The 14,345-nt window shown below is 41.3% G+C and overlaps 1 protein-coding gene across 1 annotated transcript in view; it reads left to right on the top strand.

Annotated features, from left to right (window-relative positions):
* itfg1 (integrin alpha FG-GAP repeat containing 1) overlaps nt 1-14,345 on the top strand; it is a 147,397-nt gene that overhangs the window by 115,856 nt on the left and 17,196 nt on the right. The gene's annotated exons all lie outside the window — the stretch shown is intronic.

Below are 14,345 nucleotides of genomic sequence, written 5' to 3'. Positions count from 1 at the left end.
CACACCTATTCTTTCTACATTTTACAAGTAATTTTAAGGCCTAGTTACATGCTTGGTTACTTTGTTTTTACTGAATCTCTATGAATACAGGTCTCGCTTACATTTGCATTTTTTTAGTGCTGTGATAAATCTAAATATTATTGCTTGTCAGGATTCATTTATAAAAGATAAGTACAGGTTTTCCAGCAACATCAATCAAACATTAAACCTTGAGTTACTACAGTGGCTAGAGAAATAAGGTAAAAGCTTAAAAAACACTGGGAACAACAAGAGTATCCCTGCCAAAAATGGCAGTCAATAAACAGTGAACGTTATGTGACCTCAAAAAACATGGTTTTTAAGCAACTCTCTTTTGTGGCGCAACTTCTCTCTGGAGTTAGACTTGCTTTGATAAGTCCACTGAAGATCAAAGAAGAGTTAAGGAAAGATGATTTTACAAACCTTTGTAAAAATATGTAATTTTTTTCAAGATGACTTTAACTGACACATGGACATTTTAAGTTGCAATTGGGACTTTGGGAGTGGAGAAACTACCCCAGTAGCACAGCTCATCAGCTGTTGGCCATGTGGACAGAATTCCTTCAAGGATTCACTACTTATAGTCCCTAAGTCTGAAAATACATAGATGTCATCTGCAACTTGACTGGTTAGTGGAGGTGTACAAACACAATTAGGAAATATAAGTTTCTTCAACAGCAAAGTGAGACTCAAAAATCAGTTTTTTTTTAATTTGTTGTCTGATAAACTTCCAAGGTAAATCTCTATCTAGAAGGGACCTGTGTTTATATAGCAATGTTAAAACGCATTTTTGGGTTTTAAAGTGAAATTTTGCAGTGATGATGATGATGATGATGATACACAGTGATCAGGAGCCCTGACTGTGAATTTGTTGGAGGGATTTAACATGTCCCCCTTGTGCATTTTCTGATAAAAAACAAATTAGCAGTCAACACCACGGCTGAGTATTTCCACCTTAATACTGCAGTAAACTCAAACTAGTCTGAAATAAAAGATTCAGTCACGGTTTGTGGTGTCACAAACCTAAGAAACTGATCCTGTGAACTTGTGGATGGGATGTGAGGGTGGGGATACAGGGAACATTTTAGCCATTTTTAAGATCAATTGGTTTCATGACAAACCTTTTAAATATGTAAGAGCGGCTCCACTTTTCAGAGGCCGACTGCCTCTTTTGTTGTTACCTGTCAACACCTGTACCTTTGGGTTTAAGAAAGTAGATACCACATATGAGGCCTGGTCACAACCCATCCTCTCACATAAATTATGACTTGTATCGTTGTCATGTTGTGAGTTGTAGGATCCATGGGTGACCAGAGGATGAGGTCATAACCCCTGCACCTACCTCAGACTGCTTCACACTAATTAGGAAGGAAGGATACATATAGGTAGAGGGATGTATGGAGACATTGAGGACGGCAGTGCTGTGTTGTATTAGCTACTGTTAACCTAGTTGATGTTACATTGTGGGAAGGACAGAGAGCCGGATGAGGACAAGATGCGCTGACAGCCTGGGGTCAGGGATATATATAGTCTGTGTGTGTGCATGTGTATTCCTGTTAGCAGCCTAATCCCACTTTAACAGATTCCATTCTTTCATTTATCTGTTGGCGCATTTAGAATCATTCATATTTAAAGAACGAGTAAATAGATCACAGTTTAACATCATAATTATTTTACCAACATTAGACAGCTTCAAGCTCCTGGCAATAAAATAAGTCCTCTAATGGCTGCAGTTTTCACTGAGGTGCTTTTTGTCCAGAGTGACAAAATAAAATATCAACAACTACAGTCCTGTATTTAGACTTAAAGCATGATGCTACACACTGTTTAATTTCCTTCCCACACTTTCCACTGGTTTCAAATATGCAGTTGAATGGGCAAAGAGAGAAAGTGAAACAGTGGGGATCGAGGGAGAGAAGGGGAGGGCTACATCACCACCTGCACCCACACCCACTGCAGAGAATTTGTAGTGATAAAGACTTCAACAGAATGTGAAGGCGCTGATGAAAAACATACAACAGTGAGAGGCTGAAAAGAGACCAGTGATTTTCATAGGCACGTCACTGTGGATACCCCTGAGCAGGTCGTCCTCTAACCAGAAGGTCAGCGGATCGAACCCAGTCTTTTCCCATCAAGCATGCAGAAGTGTCCTCGGGCAAGATAATGAACCCCAAATTGTCCCTGACAGCTGTGCCATTCTTATAGAAAGAGTGTTGACCATATATGCATTGTATGAATGTGAGCTGCTCGCCTATGTCAGATGGGATTGGCTCCAGCTCCCCCTGCCACATCAAAGGATGAGCAGTATAGATAATGGATTGATGGATGTTCGTTTACTTTCAATGCATGGTTAAAAGTATGTGGACATAACAGTATGCTCACTTGCATTTAAGTGTATCTGCAGGCTTTCCTCAAAAGTCTGAATGCTGCCATTCAGCCTCAAGAGGGTAGTGGGGTTGACCACTGATGTTGGGTGATTACTGCCACGCAGTCGGTGTCACAGTCCATCCAAAAGGTGCTGGATTTGGTTGAAGTTCTTCGCTCATTTGTTTAATTGTCTGCCAAGGAAGTTATGTTTGTGTTGTGTCTACTAGTTAGCAGAATGATGCAAAAACTACTGGATGATTACCACAAACCTTGATGGAAGGATGTGGTATCAGATCAGGGAAGTACCCACAAAATGTTAGTGCAGATCTTGATCAGGGGATAGAAACAGGAATGATGGTTTTCCACTTTCTTTTTCATTAAATCGACATTTTTACAAATTTGGTATAATGCGTGGATATACCATATACATGGATAAGTAAGTGTGTAAAATTTGGTGGAGCTAGATTGAAATATAAGAGGACTGTTGGCCTTCATCGAGGTATGAGCTGTACTGGTTGCAATTCTAGTTAAAGCATGAATCTGAAATGTCTTCACAAACTAAGTGATGTGTTGTATGATATCACAAGTGCAAAAAAATATATATATGTTATTATTCAGAATATTGATCCAATTAAATAATATTCCAATATCTCTCACAGGCTTTCTAAGAGGTATAAATAAGCACAGTGGTGGTTGATTTTAAAAGCTAACGCCATGTAACTATGAATTTTCCTGTTTATTTGTGTTTCTGGATTAGTGACGTTCCGTCAACATTACAATATCCTACTATAGTCTGCCGATCATAACTCCGGTTTATTTTTCCCAGTGTGTGTTCGAGTGTGTTGAATGCAGAGATAGAGAGGAGGAGAGCGTGAGTAGCCAAAGGCTTTGCCGGCACAACTCCCCAGACCCCTCATTTAACAGCAGCAAAGTGCTGCCAGGGAGCGGGCTGTGTGTCTGTCTGTCTGTGTGTGTGTGTGGGGGTGTGCATGTGGGTGTTTTTGTGCCTGCATGCCTGTGTTTGTGTGTGGTGATTTAAAGTGTATTTATTCTGTAGCTTGTAGCTTGGGGAACTGCCACAGAGACTGCCAGAGATGAGCAATGATGGGGCAAACGCAAATACACACACACACACACACACACACACACATTCTCCAGCACACACAATGTCCAGGCCTCTCCACTGGGGCCCAACGATCTTCACTTACCCTTCACCCTCCTGAAAGGAGGAGAGAGAGAAGAGGAAAGGAGAGATTATAATATACTGAGAAATAGAGACAGGGATTGAGGAGGCACAGAATAGAGAGATATGAGAGATGAATGATTTAAAAAAGGAGATCAGTGTGTTGGTAGAATGAAGAGAGGAAGGAGAGATAGTTTGGATGTTGAGAGGAGAAGAAAGATAAAGCTATCTTTAATCTGGGGGGTGATACCTGAGGAGGATTTCACTACCCACACATTCATAGAGCTCATATTGTATCAGGCACATGTGATAATGCATTTCTCTGACAAGTAAAAGTCAACAGCCATTCTGAAAGATTTTATATTATCCTGACTGCGTGCGTGTGCGTCTGTGTCTGTGTGTGTGCACGTGTGTGTGTGCACCTGCGCACCCTGACATCTGTCTGTTCATGACCTTGCGTGTGTATGTGTGTACACATACCAGACAGTGGTGTACCAGGGCCCTTACTAAGCAGCTTGGATGGATGAGCCTGGACTGTGATTCTGACAACACCACGCCTCATTATCAACTAACTCCTGCTGAGACAGGGAGGGAGGAAGAGGCAGAGACAGGTGGGGTGGTGGAGATGTATAGTTGAAGTTATTCATTAACAACCTCTTCATACACTCTCTCTCTCCCACTCTCGGGGAAGCAGAGCGGGAAAAAACCCAGCCGTGTCGGCTGTTTTTTTTTCCCGTTGGGTCCCTGCTCACCTGACTTTAGGGAACAGTGTTCAGAAGTAGCTTCTGGCTCTCCTTTGCAACAGTGAGTTTATAATCACCGTTAACAAATATATAACTGTTATTGCCTCCTCAAATATAAGATTTGTTTCAGCCTACCCCTCACACACACACCATTTACAACTTGCAATTATTCTGACTTTAAAAAGTAACAGAAGAGAAAAAATACTTTTACTTTATTAGATGTTATCAAAAGAATAAACTCTAATAAATCTTCAAAAGATATCAGGGAAACTTTTTTTTATATTTACTATATTTACTTACTAAATGAGTTAAACAGTTTGAATATTTTTTATCAGTAGATACAGTTTACTGTTTGATACAGAGTCACCACAGACATTATCATCAAATTCAGTTTTCAGACTGCTTCACTGTTTGCACCTGGATGCACCCAAACACATTTTGGAGTGCAAAGGGTAAGGAGAGATTGCACTTTTTCAGTCTAAATACTTTTTGTGGATTATTGCTTGCAGAATAAACGTAAACAATTCCAACTTTATCAGTTTAAAATTAACTCTATACATCAATAAAATGTTTGCCAAAATTGAAAACTTACATCAGCTTTTTTTACCCCCCCCCTTCATTCCTGCTAACCTAGCACCACCGTGGCTGCCTACAATGCAAGAGAAGGATTTAGACGGACTAATCACATGATTTATGAAACATTTCCTGAAAGCAGCAAACAATATTAGTTTTATACCCTGATGTTTACATGATATTATTTTATAAATATCATGCTGCTTGTATGTATTCATACTTTCTCAGCTGTTTTCTTCTCAGTGGATTCTAGATTCATTTAGTCAAGGAGATATTTCAAGCAGCCAGGGAAACTTTGAATAACCAAGTTGTTGATAAAGACTGTCCGTGAAGACATGTCTGTTTGTCCATCTTTCACATTGTTGGTCAGTTTTAATTCATTGACAGAAAAAGGGTACTTAAAACAATTATTTGTGTCATTTTTCTTTTCTTTTCAGTAATAATTTCCTGTCACCTTTCATAAACAACATTGCTGAAAACGCACATCTTCTCAGTTATTAGCTAATGACATCTGTATCAAAGCAGCATAAGCAACATGCACTGCTTTCCTGGGAAGTTGTGGCAGACATATCATTGGCGTCAACTCATACATTTGTGTTTTTGTGCGGTGAGATCAAACTGTGCTTAGGCTTGTGGATTTATCATAATATACCATCCACTCTGGTTTTTCAAATTCAACACATCATTGCTTTCATAAATGTACCACATCCAGCTATGCCTGTCATTACATTAGCTTCTTTAAACCCAACCTATTTGGCTGTTAGTACCATCAATTAGTTTGCTGTCCAGATGGAGCCAGTGTGTATATGGTGCCAGTTCATTGTGCTCAGAAAGGATACAAAGGATAAAGAAAGAGAAGGAGGATGTTTGAAAGAGAAGGGAAGAGGCTGGACAGAGTCAGACGGAAAGAGAAAAGAGGGAGAGCTCACAGGGAGGAGAATGATATCAGGCAAAGATCAATGTGGAGCTCTCTGCAGACCGTCCAATTAGGCTAATGAGTTCAGCGGATTAGCACAGGCTCACGCACACACTCTCAAACAGCGCACACATTCAGTGTACATGCATACACAACCTTTAAAAAAACACATGTTCACCTGCAGCTACTCATCCACAAACTTATTTATCATATCTTAACCTTCAAGACATTTAAAAGATTCAAAACAATGTTAAATGCCAATTCAATGGATGTGTTCAAGTGTGTGTGTGCGTGCGTGTTCGTGCGTGTTCATGTGTGTTTGTGTGTGTGTTCGCGTGTGTTGAGTTGTGTTGACTTGTACATTCAAAGGAGACATTCATGTTGGGTAATGCTACGTCATGCCAATGCCCCTAGCAGAGTCGCAAAAACCAGCCTGTTGCACTTAATGTCATCCTGATGTACGGCCACAGAATACTCCTGTTCTCAGAGACCTCATCAGGTCAATAGTGAGTGTTACCCTATCCTCAACCCATTTTATTGCACAGCTTATGGAATATCGGCTTGGAGCACACAGGGAGAATTCACAATACGGGACTATGATAGGCGAGTAGGTGGATGAGAAGAATGAAAAGTCTGAACGAGAGGAGAGATTGCAGAGGAAGGAGCTGAAAGCAGAGAGGGGTGATAATGAGGGTGGAACAGAAGAGAACGATAGAAAACAAGCATAGAAGAGCTCAGAGAAATCAGAAGTGTAGTGGGGGGAAAATGAGGGGAGAGGCTACCCTTTTGAAGAGATATGGATAATTACTATTGATCGGTCTTAGTGTGCTTTTTCTCTTCCCATTTTTTCATCCCTTAGCCTCCCTCCTCCGTCTCTCTTTCCTCATCATTCATCTCCTCCCCATCCCGCCTCCAGCCCTCCTCCCGCTTTCATCTGTCGTTTTTTTCTTTTAGTTCTCACCCCGTAATCTTTCCTCTGTCACCAGTTTATAGAATCATAAAGTGTCAAAGGACTGTTTAGCTTTTAATTTGCCGCCATTTCTTCCTGTCTCTAAACATATGACTGAAATGCTTTTCATGCATCTTAGTGGTTAATGTGCATTATCACAGAGAAAATCACTGGGACCAAAAAAAAACACAAACCTGAAAAGGAACTTTAAGGTGCAGCACACAAGATATGTGTTCCTTAGACAGAGAGTAATAAGTAGATGGATGGTAGTTGTAACCTATTATTCACACTGTGTAACGTAATTTAGTAAAACTCTTCGACGAAACGTAAACAGCTAAATAAACCAAGCTAAGTGACGTGGCTGTCTGTCTATTGATTTGATACACTCTACAAATGGCGCTTTCCAAAAACAACACCTCAGGAGCTGTTGCATGTATCTCAGCCAATCATTTTGTTTAATGTGTTATTATCCTAATAGATAAATCATTGAGAAGATTAAGAAAACATTGCAACAAATATAAGCTTTGATTATCACCATAAGCTATGAAGATATGACAAAACTAATGATATCTAGCATCTTTGAAAAGGGACCATAATAATATACCATGAAACACTTAATAATATACATTGAAACACACACACACACACACACGCTGTATCATTTCAGGTGTTGTCCGGGCAGGTACTGGTGTCGACATGCCTCATTGCAGTGGGCAGATGTTGTCTCTGTTAACAGTTGTGTTTACATATATTGAATATTTTAGATTCCTGATTTAATCTTGATTTGTTATATTTCTATTGTCTGAAAAAGTATATGCCCTTCAGTGTCCATGCATTCACACACTTGAGTCAGTTTCAGGCTGATGTTACACATCACACACTCACTCTTACTGCTTCTCTGTCCAGAGGTGGTTGAACCTCCCGAAAGGACGAGATTTTACATGAAGATGTGTCATAAGACCTCAGCAGACGGAGACACACACACAGACACACACATGAGGATGCTGAAGCTCCCTCAGAGGCATCCATGTCCTCTCTCTGTTTCTGTTTTTCTATCTGATGTTTCTAACTTGTTTTGCCTATCGCCTTCTCCTGCCCATGAGGAGGTACGAGTATGTTAGCCTCAATATCAATGGGAGTCCTAATATCCCTAAATCCAGATTCCACATTGCAACAAACAAAACAATTTAATCTTAGTCAATAAAACAAAGGAGAAAAATATGCTTTCTAAGTACCTTTCCAGACACGTAAGGACGCTTAACAATACCAATATAACAATACAGAAACAAGATGGAAAAACAGCAACAAAAATGAAACATACTTTGATAAAAAGAGATTACCCTTCATGAAGTACCAGGAAAGGCCGATCTTACCAGGTGAGCTTTTAATTGCGTCTTAAAAGGAGCAGCAGATGTGTCACAGACCCTGGGGGAGAGCATTCCGGACCTTAAGAGCCGGCTACGTTCAAGGCTCTGTCCTTTTCAAGGCTCTGTCACTCACGGTGCAGTGTCTAGAGGGGAGATTGAAGAGTAGACGGGCGACAGAGGAACATAGTGCTTGTGAGGTGTTAGGGATAGAGAGCCATGGAGACATTTGTACACTATTATATTACACTATTGACCAGTAAGTCAAAACATACAAGCATTTTTGTAATATAACCAGTTGGATGGGTGCCTGTTTTAAACCTCTATTTCAGACACAATATTCAGGCCCAAATTCAAAACTCTTCAAAATGCAAGCCCTGTAATTCGGCTTAATACAAAATATCCGAGGAATAGAACAAACATTTTGCTTCTACTTTGCAGACAAATTCTTAAAGAGGAGGTAATCACTACCCACAACACCTGTGAATGTCTGTGTCAGTCCGATATGGTGAAATATAAATAATCGAATAATCAGGCAGGCCAGATATTGTCGCTGCCAGTTGTCAACAACTGCTGTAGGTTACATTGAAGAAGACTTGTTTAACTCCACAGACACTAAAAAGTGCTTTTTGTCTTTGTATTTAAATTTGATAAGTAATGAAAATACTGCTTGTCGACCCAATTTAGGTAACTTCTCAGACTATTAAAATACAAATGCCATGTGTGAAGCTGATCAAAATAATGCTTCTTGGGATATGAAAGACACATAGATTTGTGGAATTAGTAGATAGATGGTGTAAATTTACCAACAGCATAATTATAATCAAACCCATTCCCATATTGATGAAAGCCACCAGAGCTGTCCCCAGATCCAGCACTAATGGCAAGGTTCTTAAAAGAGCAGCTTTGACTTCATTCTGTGAATTTTATCTTTCTTTTTCCTCTTTCTCTGATGGCAAATTGCCATCTTATCTCCTTTTCTAACCTTTATGAAATGGTTTTTACCAACTCAGGTGTGTTTCCCTGTGTGTGAGTGTGTGTGTTTGTGTTTGGTCCAGGCATTATGTCATGTGGTGGGGAAACTGTTTACATAGTCACATTATGGGCACTTGTCTTCCTTATCAGGACAAAAATCAAGTCGATGTTTTAAGGGTAAGGGTTAGGGTTAGGTAAGCAGTAGCTGGTTAATGTTAGAGTAAATCTCCAGAAAAAAATCTATTAGAGTCAATGTTATGCTCTCTGAAGTCCTGAAGACACAGCTAGAGGTGTGTTTTTGTGTTGAAACTTGTTTTCCTTCCAAAGAACTAAAATCATTAAACTTGAAGGTGGAGACTGAAGACTGTGTGGTTTAAGTTTGTGTGTGCGATGCTTTGTCTCCAATGAGATGCATTGGCGGCTGTCAGTTGTGGGTGCATGGTAAAATTCTCCGCAAAGGCCTCCACTGGCTTTGCTGTAGGGAAATAGGACAGAAATACACCAACACACTCTCACACACACACAAAACAGAAACACTCCAATACACTGCTCTACATAATACCCTTTTGCCAGCCTTCCCATGTTGTGAAATGGCTTCGTTCCAGCCGTGGCCACATTTCCAAGCCAGTCTACTCAGACACACACACACATACACACAGCACTCAGCAGATGCTAAGCCAGGCTCCCTGTCTACAACGTTACCCTGCTTGATCCTCCATCATGCGCACAGACTCAGAGCCACACCACCCTGCTGATTGGCCAAGTGCAAGCCATCCACCACAAAGCAGCAGTCTGTCAGAAACATCAAACCAAGATGGCTTTGAAGGTCCAATCCCCTCAAAAATCCTGTCCTGTTGAGCCCAACAAGGTTCAGCATGGAGCACTGAGCTGCTTAGAACTGCTTCTTCGGCCTGATCCATCTCAGGTCAGCGCCCAAAAAGAAATGACATGACCACAAAGACCTCATCATGGTTCATAATAAACACAGGAATGGGTTTCAGGGATTAGATGTAATCATTGTGGGCAGTGAAACTAAAAGGAAAGGTTATTGGCTGAGGTTTAATTGGTCAGATCTAGTAGCTATCTTTACCACCTCCACTTCCTTCACACCCCCATCCTTTGTCCAACATGTATTTCCCTGCAAGGGTTGGGTCACTGTCAGGCCACAAATGATATTTTTTCATTCATTCCATGAGCAACCGTGATGTTGGTTAATGCTGAACAACAGCATTGAATCTGTGAACAACAGGGCTCAGCAGTGCAAAGACTTGTAACCTCACTGAGGAGTCTGTCACCTGCAGTATCTCAAACTGGTGGCTCTTAGAAAATCCTGAGAATGCTTTATTGCTAGCTAAGTAAAAAAAAACTGGTAATGGTCAATTTAACCAATGTTAGTGGGTGTGACCATACTTTACACTGTCATCCATATCTTTACTCCCACTCTAGGGCCAGCAGGTCTTAGTAAGACTCCAAAATGTTTCAATGTGAGTAATTTAGAGGAAAATAACATTTACCCTGGAAAGAACACTTTAATATGTAGATAAACATTATGCGTGTATGGCGGCAGGACATCTTGATTTTCATTTTAAATGAAGGTTAGCTGCTGTGATGCTCAGGGAGATTATCACCAGGGAAGATGAAGAGAAGGCAAGTTTCCCTCCTGGCTATACCCTCGCTCCCTCCACAGATGGGATGTGTTATTCACTGTTGTAAATATGATTCGCGGTCTCAGCCTCCCCATGTATGCTAAAGCTCTAAACACATACGTTGTTGACAAGTTCACAGAGAAGAAACCGGCAACCTCGGGAACCAAAGAATCATGCCGTCTGACAAGGATTTTGGGGTGTGGCTTCACATTCACTACACTCAGATTGGAACAGTAGCATACAAGCTAGCACAGCAAGCAAGCAAGTGGTTAACTTGCTAAACCTCCATTGAAATCGGTTTACCTGGCATATGACGGTAAACTGTCAAGTCAACTTCTTCACTTATGTCAAGCAGAGCATTAATGACCGGTTTGTCCAATAACAAACACTTTTTCCTCTTCTTCGTGTCCTTTGACAATGTCCTTTCGGTTTCTTTGGGGGCTGTACCAGGATGGCCTAACTGAGAATAGCGAGGTAGTTGTCTCTTATAGCTTGCTGATATCCCCGGCTCTCGTTGTTGGTGTGTGACGTTTGCCATAAAGCAGGTCGTAATGTTTCAGCACGATGTACCAAAGTTATATAGTGTCCAGGGGGCACTGTTGCAATGACAGACATGCCATTCCCCCTATTGTAAGTTGATGTATCATCAAAATGATTTTGAAACTGTTATTTTAAGGTATAAAACTACCTAGTGTTGCTTAATATGAGGATGTCTTTAACTTCATGTGTATCTGTCCAGTTACTTTGGAATCCGTAAAATTTGAGCACCATGTTTTAAAGGGGCTGTATCTCCCACACATGTCTTTCAATATAATTGTTAACCAACTCAAATTAAAGCTAAGATTTGATACTTTAATATACTTTAATGTACTATCCATTGTTTTATTTCAAACTGCTGAAGCTCAGACCCCTCTGAACACAATATGTGCAACTGTCTAGATACTCCTGGGGTCTTATTTATAACCGTTGCGTACGGACAAAGCGGGGCCTGAAACGTATGTATACCACTTCTCATGCAAACGTTAGGATTTATAAAAACATACTTGTTTGGAAATTGTACACATTTCCACGCAAACTCTGACCCATGCGCACAAACGTTTTGGAGATGGGAAAGTGGCGATGCAGACGTGAGGTGACTGTACCAGATTATTGATCCACTTCCTCATTGACAATAAAACCAACAGCTTAGTTTTGCTCGCGGGACAAATCTGTTACACACGAACCTTTTAATTGAAAAATATAACAACTTACAGCAAATTATGTTCAGATTCCATTAAACAGCGGAGTTACAGAGCCGAGTCATTCTAAGTTTTTAATATTATCTTCTAACTGTGTCAATGTATCATCAAATCACTGCAGCGAACGTGACTGTGCCATCAGGCGCACGGAGCGCAATTGAAATCTCTTACAAGAAATGAAGAAACTTTCCAAATAATATCCCAGAGTGGAGGTTAGGATCCGCTGATCTGAGGTAATCGGTCCGAATGTCTGTGATCCTTGTCCTGAACTGATCCAGTATCATACAGACGGACCAACGGAACCAAACCATCCCAGTTCAAACACGAGCATATAATAATAATTATGTTAAATTCTATAGATTGGGGACTTCACAGCTGTCTCTGAATTTATTAATCCTGCAGTTTTGAATGATTAAATACGAACAGGCAATACAACAGGTTCCCTAAAATTCTGAAAGGGTGTTTTTTTTTCTGCCTCCACCTTTGAATTGGTCTTTTTTTATTTCAGACTCCGTTCTTTCTATCGGACTCACTCTCACTCACTGTGATCCACAGCAGCAGCAGAGTATCAGCGTATTTTCTTCATCACTGCTGTCCCATAAAATCGTTCTTCACCTCCACCTCACTAACAAACACCTCGAAGTCAGTGTCAGAAAGTTTAGCTACCTCTCCTCATTGCTTGATGTCGTGACTCTGTCATGACTCAGGGTGGAAACCCCATTGGTCAGCAGAATAATTTAGTATTCATGACGTGCTTTGCATTGAGCATTTATGGTTGAAAATGGGCTTGTGGAGGGTGGACTTGAAGGCAGATCCACGTACGAACATTTCCAGGTGGACTTCGATTTATAAAGTGAACATTACGTTCAGGTGTGCCTGTGCATGGTTTTATAAATCAGAATTTTCTTTTGCGAACGCCATTTCCGGCTTTTGTGCGCACTCACACTTTTAGTATGAATCCCACGCACTGTTTTATAAATGAGATCCCTGGTCTTGACTGTGTAAATCTCACCTTACATCCTCCTCCTTGTCAGTAAACTTACCAGGTTATGATTTAAAATCATGTGTACATCATAGCTCATACAGCAGAACACAGCTTTCCACTTTACAGCCCTGGTGCAGCTCTCCTGCCCAAACCCACTCACAAACGCACATGCACCTCTCAGTAAATGTCAGACACCCCAGGTTTCATTTTCAGCATCTGTTAGAATTCGGGACATTATATACAAGTCCATCTCCGTGACCATGCTCTTCGTCTCTCTCTCCGCTCTCTTTTTCGCTATCTGTGGTGTGGAATTATGGCAATTATGCTGCTTCGTCACAACGTTATAACCCAGCAGTAAAAAGCCTGGAAAAAATAACACATAGAGCAAAAAGCAAGCAAGAGATAAAGAAAAAAACAGATAAAGAAAAAAACGACTCATGAAAAGCTTTTCTCTGGTAAAAGGGGGCAAGGTCGATGGGTCCATTCAGTGTTATGGACAGGCTTTTAATGCGCTAACACCCCAAAGCTGCCACGTCTGGTTATTACCTGAGTTAGCTTCTCACTTTCAACCATTGGCTGCTCTTGTCTTTCCCTCTCAAGGAGATGATCCCAAGGTAAAAAGGCAGCCATAAGAACATTGAAGGAGAGAAACATTAAGTTGGGCTGACTGGACCCAGGTACAGATGAGAAGGACATGTCTCTGTTTTAACTGAGCTAAAGTTAGGCAGTGATTAAGGAAAATGGAGTGAGACAGAGAGACAGAGAGAGAGAGAGAGAGAGGGGATGAGAGCGGAAGAAGGAGAAAGAGAAACAAAACTGTTCTGCTCCTCTCGGCCTGCGATATGCAGTCCATCCACATTAGTTCTGATCACTGGCTGCCTCGAGGCTTTCTCTCTCCCTTCTTCTTCCATCTCTCTCTCTCTCTCTCTCTCTCTCTCTCTCTCTCTCTCTCTCTCTCTCCTTGTTTACCACGTAGAGGTTGATTTATGTCGGCTGCACTTGGCAGAGTTGGGTGGCGTGGGCGAGAGATACAGCGGCTGAAGGGGTGGGGTGGGGTACGAGCAGGAGGGAGGAGACAGAGGGGAAGAGAAACAAGTAAGGCCAAATCGAAGTGATGTATCAGGGGAGAGGAGAGAGAGAGAGGAACAGAGACTACGAGACGGGAACCTAAGGTTTGGTTTAGATAGTCAGTAAGGAGGGAGACGCTGCGTGCTGTGGGGGGCTGGTGCAGAGGTCCTGGCCTGGCCTCAGGTGTCTCGCTCTGATTTGTATCTTTTATAATGCGTCTTCATGTCAGAACACAAGGTCTCACGCTGCGGTCCCTCTCGCTCCCTGCTGTGTGTTAACGTGAATGTTTTTGTCTTTTCCCTGACAATCATGGTCCAGCA

The sequence above is a fragment of the Pleuronectes platessa genome, chromosome 1 (assembly GCF_947347685.1).
Source record: "Pleuronectes platessa chromosome 1, fPlePla1.1, whole genome shotgun sequence".
NCBI classification, from domain to species: Eukaryota; Metazoa; Chordata; class Actinopteri; order Pleuronectiformes; family Pleuronectidae; genus Pleuronectes; species Pleuronectes platessa.
This window is presented reverse-complemented; position numbering and strand designations above follow the sequence as displayed.